The 12,472-nt window shown below is 35.0% G+C and overlaps 1 non-coding gene across 1 annotated transcript; it reads left to right on the top strand.

The window, feature by feature from the left end:
• The first annotated feature begins 5,822 nt into the window (after window positions 1-5,822).
• LOC141635677 (small nucleolar RNA R71) lies at window positions 5,823-5,929 on the top strand. The gene has a single exon (XR_012540347.1). It is a non-coding gene; the product is annotated as a small nucleolar RNA R71 (small nucleolar RNA).
• Window positions 5,930-12,472: the final 6,543 nt, after the last annotated feature.

Below are 12,472 nucleotides of genomic sequence, written 5' to 3' on the forward strand. Positions count from 1 at the left end.
GATAATAAATTATTAAAATCACAAATCAATACTTAAATAAAATTTAAGCTCAAGTTTATTATCCTAACACTCTTAGGTCTCAAAAATTAGTCATTAATTAATTTTTGGCAATAATTCAACTTGATTTAATTTTATGCTCATTTTTTACCCTAAAATCATAACATTTATGAAATAAATCCAAATTAAATTACAATAATTTCAAAATTTGAATTATAAATTTTTGAACATCCTGGAATATGTCCATGACACTCATTATGTCAAAAATCATGGTTAAAATTTTCGAATTTATTTCGAGAAAAATATAGTTGCGATTTATCGGTTTTATCAAATAAAACTTTTAAAGTATACAAAAATTAATCAAATCAATTTTAAAATTTTAGATCTGATAAGTGGGATATAAATTCAACTTAAAAAAAAATTCATGCCATGTAATTCGTTTTAACTATTTATGCTAAAATAGTCACTATTTATGCCATTTTTACACTAAAAATTCATAAATCATGCTAAATGAATCAAGATCATCTCAAATTTTACACACCGTGAGTAAAATATACATGTGACAATACATTAAAATTTCATGGCCTATTTCGATGTTTAACTATATTTAACCATTTTACCTCCATTTAATTCATTTTTATCTCATAAAAATCATAAATCATGCAAAATAAATCAAATTTATATGAAATTTTACATACAATAAGTAAAACATTCATGTGAGGTCATATAAAAATTTCAAGGTCAGAAACTAAGTTTAACCATTTTTAGTCATTTAACCTCCATTTAATTCATTTTCATCTCATAAAAATCATAAATCATGAAATATTATTCACATTAATACGAACTTTTACATACAATACATAAAATATTTATATGAGTTCATACTAAAAAATCACGGCCAGTAGTGAAGTTTAACTATTTTTAGTAAATAAAAGTTCATTTTACTCATAAAAATGTAATTATTTCACTAAAAATCATTAAAATGAGCAATAAAAATACCATAAAATATAAAAATGACCTAAAAACATTTTAGGACCTGAATATACAACATGCATCAATATTTCGTGGCTTTATCTAATAAATCACAAATTTTTTAGTTTTAATTAAGTTACTAATAACTCGAAAAAACTATAAATCGATTATGCATGCAACATCCTATGCTCTGATACCAATTTTTAGGTTCATATACCTATTATTAGACGCTTCTAATAGTGAACTAATTAACATATTAATATGAATTCTTTTGATCTAGTGCATGCATAACAAAATAAGAGATGAAATAAGAAAAACAATGTTCCTTACATTGTTATATGGCTCGAAATAATGGGCACAAATAAGGTCACCTTCCTTATTTGTTCTTGAGCTTAAATGTAATGGATGATCCTCCTTAATCCCAAGTATTCAGATCCTCCTCTTGATTGCACACAAAACAAATCCCTTAAGCTAATATATTAACTAACTAGATTAATATACTAGTATCCTTAAAATGATTCTAATAATATTCTTATTACTACATTAGTAATATTATATTATTATTAGAATTTTGGATGAACAATCTTTTGGTTTTCTAAAACGAATTTTAAAGAGAAAAAATGAAAGAGAGAAGATGAGAATGCATGCATGCATAAGAATGAATGAATGAATGAATGAATAAGAGAACAAATTCTCTTCAACTAAAGAGGGGAAACCGGTGGAGGTGTGTAAGAGCCTAGCCAATGCATGCTCTTGCCTTTTCTTATTTTATCTTACCTGAAATTGTAGAGTAGCTTTTTAGGTTTTTAGGCTATCATGATGTTTTTTAACAATTAAAAACAATAAACCTCAAAACCCTACAACACCCTCCATATAACCGGTTATATGGACCTCCATTTTATTTTGTCAATTTGTCTTTTCTCACACAATATGTCATATGTAGTATGTAACATGTTATTAATTAACTTAATGCATATTTATCAAATAAATATCATTATATACATTAATTAAATTACGTACAACAAATTGTCCAGTGATTCTTGATCACCCAAATAAAATGGGTCATATAATTATAGTTCACAACATATTGTAATTATAACTAACCATTCATTCTTATCTCAATTCTTTCACAAACAATAATCAATTTTAGTAATAAAATATTTTAATTATTAAAATAAATCTTATTTAATCAAATTACAATAAGATATAAATATTCTCTCTCACAAATGAATTGTTCAATTTTAAGGAATTGATTAACATGTATCGTCATACAATTAATCAATTTGTCTATTAAGGGAGTTGTCCTATAGGTGTGACCTTAAGGGATCAACTGATCACCACCGTCAAACGACAGTAATGTCAAACTCTAGTAAGCCAATCATTACTGATTAATGTTGATCAGTTGACTATATAAATGAATCATCCCTTACGTATTCTTAACTTGAGATTTAAACATGTGATCGTACTATTGTTGAGGACACATACTCTAATAAGAAGAGCTTGTTGCCTCTTGGATAAATTTGAGGTTTTGGGTACCTTGTTTCCGCCTTTTGTTCTTGCCATGTTGTTCTCCATGTCAAATTTGTATCAACAAACCAATATTGTGCTTGAATGCTCCTTGTTTCCTCAAGCTTCAATCAATTCCCAATCAATTTTAGGATTTTCGAAATTGTATTCAAACCCTAGAAAATCTATTCAATTTATGAGGAGGATTGTTTTTTGTTGATAAAAGGGTAGTTTAATCTTGATTTGAGGAAGTTTTGTTTTAATTTTGGTGAATTTCGTTGAGAAATTTGTGTTTTTGAATGAGGGGATTGGGGGTTTTGAGGGAGAAAGGATGTGTGTTTGTGTTTATAAAAGATAGAAATGATTTGGGGAAGGAGGGGTGAATCCCGTGTTTTCACTAAGTAGCAGCCAGGGATGAGCGGCTTGAAGTCGGAACGCTCGGATCCTCGGTCAGTGCCTGCTGAAATTTCCAACTCGTGCTGGGACGCGCGGATTCTACTTAGGATGAGCGGGTTCCTTCCTGGGGACGCTCGGATTTTCAAACAGCGTGGAATTGTAAATTTGAAGCATGCCAAGACGCACGGATAGTTCTCAAGACGAACGGCTCCATGTCTGGGACGGGCGTCCTCAGTATGATCTGCTCAGATTTTATAACAGACCCCTTTCTTCAATTCCAGCATTACCAAGACTCGCGTCCTAAGGCCATGACGCTCGGATGCTCCTCTGGGACGCCCGGATTATCAGCAGCTCGAACGGATTCCCTCCTGGGACGCTCGGATTCTCCTCTGCGCCCACGTGCTCAGTTCTGCCCATGGGGATCTCCTTTCCTTTAGTCATCCTTTCTTCAATTACTTTGTTGAATATTGTGGGTGCACTACAAAGGCTCGGTTCGCCTAGGCATTTGCTATCTCCACACTAGATCAAATACTACACATCAAAACACATTAAAATACCTCCCTCACTTTCTCTCATGACAAAAATCTTGATCAAAGTATGAAATTGCAACTCCAAAAATGACAAAGATGCAATAAAGGAAATAAAATGCTAGTTAAAGGGTTAGAATATTTACAAATGGTGGTTTAGGGAAGACTCCACAAAACTCTCATTCTTGAATGAGATGTCAAGGGGGCAAAGCCAAGGTGTTGTTGATGTTGCTCAACACCTTGTAGAAGTAGTCGAAGGCTTGTTCATTTTTATTGTAAAGATCTTGCATAGATCTTTACACATTATGTTCTTCATGGTGGTGACCCGGGTTAAGATGATGACTAGGATCAACAAAGCCTTGGTCTAAGGTCATAGCATTGCCAATGTAGGGATTGACTAATCCTTCAAATTCGTCATCCCATAGACCACAAACTTCACAAGCTTGTCCCCCAATGGTATCATGAGTTGACAAGAGCAGCTCTCCTTCTTTGTTGTCATGGCCAATGAGGCCTTCTTCATTGCTTGTCATGATGGGTGGTGAGCTATTCAAGCTCTCATTGTTTGAATTTACTTGCTCTCCGGATAGAGTAACTTGATGGTTATCCACTTTCTTCTTCCATATGGGTGGTGATTCTTTACCCATAGCTTGATCTTTGCATTGAGATGCTAAATTCTTTCTATCACTTTCTAGGCTACAGTGATCGATCTTGAAACATGGCTCATGTAGTCGGGGAGCTCTCATCGTTTTGTCAAGATTAAAAGTGATTGTCTTATCCCCCACTTCAAGTGTGAGCTCTCCATGTTTCACATCAATTACCGCTCTCGCGGTGTTCAAGAAAGGTCTTCCTAAAATGATAGGAATGTTGGAATCCTCCTCCATGTCTACAATGACTAAGTCTACCGGAATGAAGAATTTGCCAATTCTTATGGGCACATATTCCCATACCCCTAAAGGTATATTTGTTGATCGATCCGCCATTTGAAGAGTAATGTTAGTGCATTTGAGTTCTCCCATTCCTAGCCTCTTGCATACCGAGTATGGTATGACACTTACACTTGCTCCAAGGTCACATAATGCTTTGTTGATTGTAGTGTCGCCGATGGTGCATGGAATAGAGAAACTTCCCAGATATTTGTGTTTTGGAGGGGAACTTCCTTGAAGAATAGCACTACTCACTCTGGTAAAGGCAATAGTCTCTAGCTTTCGGATGGATTTCTTCTTGGTAAGAATATCTTTCATGTACTTTGCATAGGCCGGAACATGATTATTCAATTCCGTGAATGGGATTGAGACTTCTAAGTTCTTCACAATTTCCATGAACTTTTCAAGTTGCTCATCAAACTTATGCTTAGCTTGACGACTTGGGAATGGAAGTCTAATCACAATAGGCTCTTTTTACTTAGCCTTCTCTTCATTCTTCTTTTTTGCAACTTCATTGGTGGTGGGTTCTTCTTCCTCCTTAGAGTTCTCCACAACTCTTTGCTTGTCACTAGCATCCACGACATCTTTATCAATTGACTTCTTCGGTCCTTCAACTCTTGTACCACTCCTCAAATGGATGGCACTAACCGACTCATGTCTTGGGGGATTACTTTGAGGTGGCAATTGCTCCTTTTGTCTTTGAGAGTAGAAGATGCTAATTGGGTCATTTAAGTTTCCAACATCTTGGTGTGGGCTAGTATGTTGTTGATGGTTATATCTTTGGCTTGGCTATCTTTTTGCATTTGGGTGAAAAATTCTTGTTAGTTCTTTTGCATTTGGAGGACCGATTTTGAACATCAAAGCCTTGGTCATTGGATTGGTGGTAGGAAGGTTGATTTTGATATCCTTGGCTTTGGTTGTAAAAGGGTATTTTAGCTTGATTTCTCATTGGAGGTGGGGTGTATGTTGGTTGAGGGTTTTGAACATTTTGGCTCTCGTATGAATGATTTGGATGAAATTTGGTATTCTCATTATATTATAGTAATTGGAATAAGGGGTGCCATTATTGTATGCTTGGAAAGCATTCACTTGTTCATTTGTTCCCCTACATTCACTTTGGTCATGTCCCAAAGTTCCACAACTCTCACATACTCCACTTGGAATTGAGGATGATGCCACCATAGCATTAACTTATTGCTTGGGTGACTTGGAAGCTTCATCAAGCTTAGCCATGGCCTTCTCAAACTTCAAATTGATGGTGTCAATATGAGCACTTAGTTGAGCACCCAATTGAGTGATGGAATCTACCTCATGCTTTCCTCCACTTGTGGCCTTTCGAGGCCTATTATATTGGGAGTTATGAACCGCCATCTCTTCGATTTTGACCCATGTTTGATTGTCATCAACTTTGGTAAACATTCCATTGGATCTCATATTGAGAATGTTACGGGAGTCTTCATATAGACCGTTCCAAAATCGTTACACAAGGAACCACTCGCTAAGTCCATGATGTGGACAAGAACGACAAGTGTCCTTAAATTTCTCCCAAGCTTCATACGAAGATTCTTCATCCCTTTGCTTGAACCCGGTGATTTGGGATCTCAACATATTGGTCATCTCCGAAAGATAGAATTTCTTATAGAAAGCAAGTGCGAACTTTTTCCATGAGTCAATACCAAGGGTATCCTTGTCTAGGCTCTTCAACCATTGCTTTGCGGTACCAATCAAGGAAAAAGGAAATAATACCCATCGGATTTGGTCTTGAGCAACTCCGGTTTGAGAAATCGCATCACAATAGTCACAAAAAGTCTTCATATGTGAATGAGGGTCTTCACTAGGCATCCCTCCAAATTGACTTCTCTAAACTGATTGTATGAATGCGGATTTGGCAATGAAATTACCGATTAAATGTGGTGGTGTAAGAGTATCATTTGGTAGGTTCTCCTCGGTTGGTACGGAATGTAATGAAAATTTAGGCATTGTAGGTTGATTTTGTGGTGGGTTTTATATTGGGTTATCATCTCCTTCTCTTGCAAAAGGGTTGGTAAACTCAATGTTATTTGGTTGTATGTCCACAATTTCTCTAATACCTACAACTCTTGAAGTACCTCTAGCAACTCTTCTATTGTTGGTTAAGGTCCTTTCAATCTCGAAATCAATAGGTAATAAATTACCTTGTGATCTCCTAGTCATGCAAAATATCAAACAACTCGAAAACAATTAGAACAACCTTGAGGAGATTGACTTCCCAAGGTAAAGAAAGACACAACTAAAAACAATTAATGAAAATCAAATCAACTTAACACCGTCCCCGGCAACGGCGCCATTTTGATGTGACGGGTCGTTGTCCACCATCAAACACATTTATACCCAACTACTAGCATAGCAAGCAAGTCTGGGTCAATCCACGAGACGGATATTGATGTAGGATTCTCAATTAAAAATAGCTATGTCTTAGGGTGTCAAAATTTGGGTTGAGATGATGTGTAATCTAAACTAATCAACAAAATGAAAGTAAAGTAATGAAAGCAAAGCAAAGCAATTAAAAGGGGTTTGTAAACAAATGATTAAAGGCACTAGGGTGTCATGGGTTCATAGGGGATTCATGGGAGTTGATCATACGAACATGTTTTCAATTAGCTGAAAGCACTTATTGTTGTGATAGGATCGAGTTAGTGTATATCTTACAATCCCTAAGAAGGTTTGGGTCCCGGAGCCGAGTCGTCTAGATTGTACAACGCCTATAAGTCAACTTAATCCTTCCTATTCAACTCTATGCATGGTCTAATGAGGCTCGAGTTGGTTTATATCTTACAAGCGTCATTGAAGAGATAAGGGATGGATAAAAAAATGCAAGGATTCTTAGGCTCGCATTTCATCAAACATAACATGTGCATAGGTTGAAAGCACAACAAGCAAGCAAATTAATTATGAAAAAATATTAGATTAAGGATAGATCAATCCCCATGTTTGTTTCCCCTAATTCCCCATTAACCCTAGCTAAAGAGTATACTCACTCATGATCAAGTTTAGCATGCTAATAAGGTTGTCAATCATACTAACAAAGCAAAACATGATGAATAAATAAAAGTGATTAACAATAATTAAACAAGATTAAGAACGAATTGTATCTATGGGGATGATCCAAAATAATAAAGCAAAGAATAATAGAAGTACTTGATGATTGATGGAAGGTTGTCAATCCCCGAAATAAACCCAAATAATCTTCTAATTACCCAACTAAAAGGAAGAACAATAGAGAAATTAAGGAAAGATTAAGATGTGATTAATATTGAGAATTGTATTACAACTAAATTAAGACTAATTTAAGAGAGTAATAAGATTGGATTGGGAATTGATGCTAATCTAGGTAGTACAAAGGGGTATTTATACTAAAGATTAGGTACAAGAATTAGGGTTACTAAGGGCTTAAATGACTATTAAGACCCTAAGAAAACTTGAGGAAATGCTACTCCCGAGGGAAATGCTCGGATCCTCCTTTCTAGTCCTGCCACGATCCGCTCGTCTCAAGCTGAGGCACGGGTTGTTCTGTGAAGGGTTCCGCTCGGATCATAGAGGGGGACGCTCGGATCTTTACTCCAGTCCGCTCGTCCTGGGATCAAGACGCTCGAATCCTTGCAGTGTGGCATGCTCGGATCATCTCGGGCCGCTCGGATCCTTGGGCAAAGTGCTTCTCTTCTTTAGCTCCTTAACAATCCGCAAGAATCGTGTTGGGGATGCAAGGATCAATTCATCATTGCCCATTTCACTTTATTTATCTACTTAGGCCTCTAGTGTCGGTCTTCTGTTTGATGCTTGGTCATTAGGTGCGATCCATTTAGCTCCATTTCGCCTTATGAATGCAAGGTTAGCCATCGTCTCCTACCAAGGACACAAAACCTCAAAGAATATGCAAAATGGGAAACTAAAGATAATAAATGACCCAAATATGTGCTAAAAAGCATAGGAACGAGGTTAATTCGACGACTAAATATGCTCAAATATGAGTCACATCAGGGTTCTTGGAGGATCTTGCCAAGCATCGTATATATTCCATCAGACAACACGTGTTGTTGTACTTATTTTTCCATACGCAATGTAAGGAAATCTCTACTCTTCTCATTTATGCCTTTATATTTCATGCATACTACAGAGATCCTAAAATAACTAATTTAACATATAATTTCGCATACTAATTAGAAGAGTCTAATTAGAGTCTATGGACTTTCATGTGGTATCAGAGCCATTTTAGGCATTTTATCGAGTTTTGAGATAAATTGGAAAATTCGAAAATGGGTTTTAAAAGTTGTTTTGGCACGAAATATTTTTGGCATGCATACCTAATGATCTCAAAATGTTTGTGGTCAAATTTTGTGATTTGTTGATTCTTGCCATGAAAATTTTATAGAGTCTCACATGCATGTTTTAAATAGGGTATGTAAAATTTCAAAATTAATGTGCACATCGCTCTTGGAGTGGGAAGCTGCAAGAGACGACCTAAGAGTAACCGTCTTACGTCTCCTAACAACAAGTATCACCACCAATAATTTCCAACCACCACATATATCACTAAATGCAACACAATATGCCAATATGCCCGTTTAACAAAGAATGTGCATAACTCTTACCACTTGAGCCTCTTTCTCATAAATTATGAATGCCAGTCATACCACATATTCATGTATACCAACAACCACATATTATAATGTAAATCTAATGACATTATGAAACCAACACTAATTACTCATCATCATGTTATGAGGAAATCCCAACAATACTATGACTCTTACAACAATTATCCACAACAATCATGTTATAATTCAATAACAACACAATAATGACACATGCAACCATTTATGATTATTAAAACCGAGTAGGATTAACCTACTTTTTAGCATACAACATAACCCACTCGAAACCACCAAGTATCCATCTCATAAAACCATCTTATCCTACATAATTACATAATAACTATCACAAAACATTCTACAACAACTAATAATACTAATCAACCCATAATTACCCACTTAATTACTTATATTACACATAATGATTAATAATTAATCCACCTACCAAAATCCCCAAATTCTAGGATTTGAGTCTTAAATGAAAGTGTCCAAATTATAGGTTAAAGGTAGTATGTCACTCACCAAGTGATAAGGAACAAGGGAAAATGGTTGAACCTTGTTAATTCTTCACCAATGGTTGTAGATCTTCAATTTGGATGAAGGAGTTTAGAGAGTGTTTTGTGGGAATTTGAGAGATAAGAGGATAAGGTTTGGTGAGGGAATGAGGGAAAGAAATATGAAAAAGAGCTTAAAGGGTAAGAACCACTCATAAGGCTTACACGCGTAATTAGTGACAGCGACGGGTCACTCGACCAAGTGCTCGGTTCACTCAGTCGAGTGAACCAGCCACTCGGTCGAGTGACTTATTCCAGAAGCTGAAATGAAACTCACATGGTATACTCGGTCGAGTGGACCTACGCTTGGTCGAGTAGGATTCCACTCGGTCGAGTACTCAGTTGTACTCGATCGAGTGCACTATATAAATATGCGAGGTACTACGGTCCCCCGCCCTCTTAAAGCGAACGTCGTCCCCGAGGTTCACCTCACTCTCTCTCCTTTCCGACTACTCCTTGAAGTCTCATTAGTGATATAATACCCCGTAATTTAATGGAATCCATATAAGTAATTTACGTAATTCGAATAATTAATTAAAGGCGTTATAATTAAGAATTGTATATAAGACGGTAATTAAATAATAAAATAATAAAGCAAGACGGGAATTGGATTGGGTTGCAAGTATGACTTGGGTCGTGTGTACTCGTGATTTTAATAGTAGTAATAATAATAATCGTATTTGTATAATAATAATAATAATAATAATAATAATAATAATAATAATAATAATAATAATAATAATAATAATAATTATTATTATTATTATTATTATTATTATAATAATAATAATAATAATAATAATAATAATAATAATAATAATAATAATAATAATAATAATAATAATAATAATAATAATAATAATAATAATAATAATAATAATAATAATAATAATAATAATAATAATAATAATAATAATAATAATAATAATAATAATAATAATAATAATAATAATAATAATAATAATAATAATAATAATAATAATAATAAGTAAGTCGGGATTTGTTAATTGGACCGTGTGCTAGTTACTCGTGTAACCAAATAAAGATAATAATAGTATATGTATGTAATTGTATAATAGTAATAATAAGAGTAATTGTATAATATTAATAATATGTTAAATTACATATTTTCTAATTAATTTCTTATAACCTTAACCTACCAATATAAATAGATGGTAAACCTTAACAATAGTCTTTATTATTCATCAAATCTGAAAATAATTCACAAGAGAGAGAGAGAGAGGGAGAATAAGAAGGAGAATAGCAAGGAATTTATCGTCTTTTATCATCTCAAGGTAATATTCTAAGACCGTCTCATGTATATACCTTTGCTTTGTTATAACTCGTAAACTAGACTACCGTTTGACGAACTAAGACAATCACCATGACCGTCGTTTACTAGGGTTTGACCAGGACCCGTCATTGACCACCAGGGACCTCGGGAAAAGAGGGATTTCAGGCGGGTTTGAGGGTGGTTATCATATACATTAAACACCGGTTAACTTCTTTGTTGTGACTCGAATTAGACTCGAATCTGGTATGGTTGGACTCGTGGTGGTAGGGCGAGTCTATTAGTGGCTATAGGGTGGTCGTGGGTGGTGGTTTGCGTAGGTAGTGGCCGGAATTCGCATAAAACAGGGGAAAATAGGGGAGTCTTTTTGTCGTTAATTGTTGGGTTGCTTGTCAATGTTTTTTTTGTAATTGTGGTCATTGGTTGTGGTGGTTGGGTAGGAAGTAGGTGGTCGGTGGATATGGGTGCAGTAAGGGGATCCGTGGTGGTGGTTTGGACCGTGTTTATTAACCGGGGTTGTTGGAGCTATTGTGCGGTTTAGCTATTGCGCAGGCCGTTGTTGTTGTTTCTGCCGGCTGCTATTAGGGTGGTTGAAGGGGGTGTGTCGGGTAAAGGTAGTGTTGGCCAGGGAGGCCACCGTGGTTGGGTGGTCTACGATGGAGGTCGTGTGAAGAGAGGCTGCCGAGGGGGAAGTGTCAAGGTGTGTATGTGTGTGTTCTTTGGGTTGGACGTGTCACGTGTGTTGGTTGATAAGTTGGATTTGTCTTTTATTCTAATTATTGTAGAGTGGGTTAAGAGTCGAGATTTGAGTCGGGTTTGTTCACGGGTTTTTAAATAGCATAATTGTAAAATTATAAATAATGAAATGTAAATAATTATAATTAGTTAATTAATTATAAAAGTTGAGTAATTAGTAATTATAGTTATTATTCTTATAATTGTTAGGTGACTGTTTTGTTAAACGAGTTGTTGAAGATTACTTTTAGTTGATTGCGTAAATTGGAGTATTGGTGAAAAGGTAGGATAATCTACTCAATTATATCTGTTTTTCCGTGTTTAATACATGAATGTTATTGGAAAGATGATTGGTTTATGACTGCTTATTTAATTAAGTCAATTGAGAGATTAATATCGTTAGTTGTTGGAGTCGTGCATATTTTATACGATCATGTTGTGGAATGGTTTATGATAATTGAACGGCCCCAAGAATACTCTCTGGTGGATAATGTGTATGGTGATTGGACTGCCCCAGGCTTACTTTCTGGTGGATAACGTGTATAATTTATAAATAATGAAATGTAAATAATTATAATTAGTTAATTAATTATAAGAGTTAAGTAATTAGTAATTATAGTTATAGTTATTATTCTTATAATTGTTAGGTTACGGTTTTGTTGCACGAGTTGTTGAAGATTACTTTTAGTTGATTGCGTAAATTCGTGTATTGCTGAAAAGGTAGGATAATCTACTCAACTATATCTGTTTTTGCGTGTTTAATACATCAATGTTATTGGAAAGATGATTGGTTTATGACTGCTTATTTAATTAAGTCAATTGAGTGATTAATATCGTTAGTTGTTGGAGTTGTGCATATTTTATACGATCATGTTGTGCATTGGTTTATGAGAATTGGACGAACCCAGGCATAGTCTCTGGTGGATAATGTGTATGGTGATTG

This window comes from Silene latifolia, chromosome Y, assembly GCF_048544455.1.
Source record: "Silene latifolia isolate original U9 population chromosome Y, ASM4854445v1, whole genome shotgun sequence".
Taxonomy (NCBI): Eukaryota; Viridiplantae; Streptophyta; class Magnoliopsida; order Caryophyllales; family Caryophyllaceae; genus Silene; species Silene latifolia.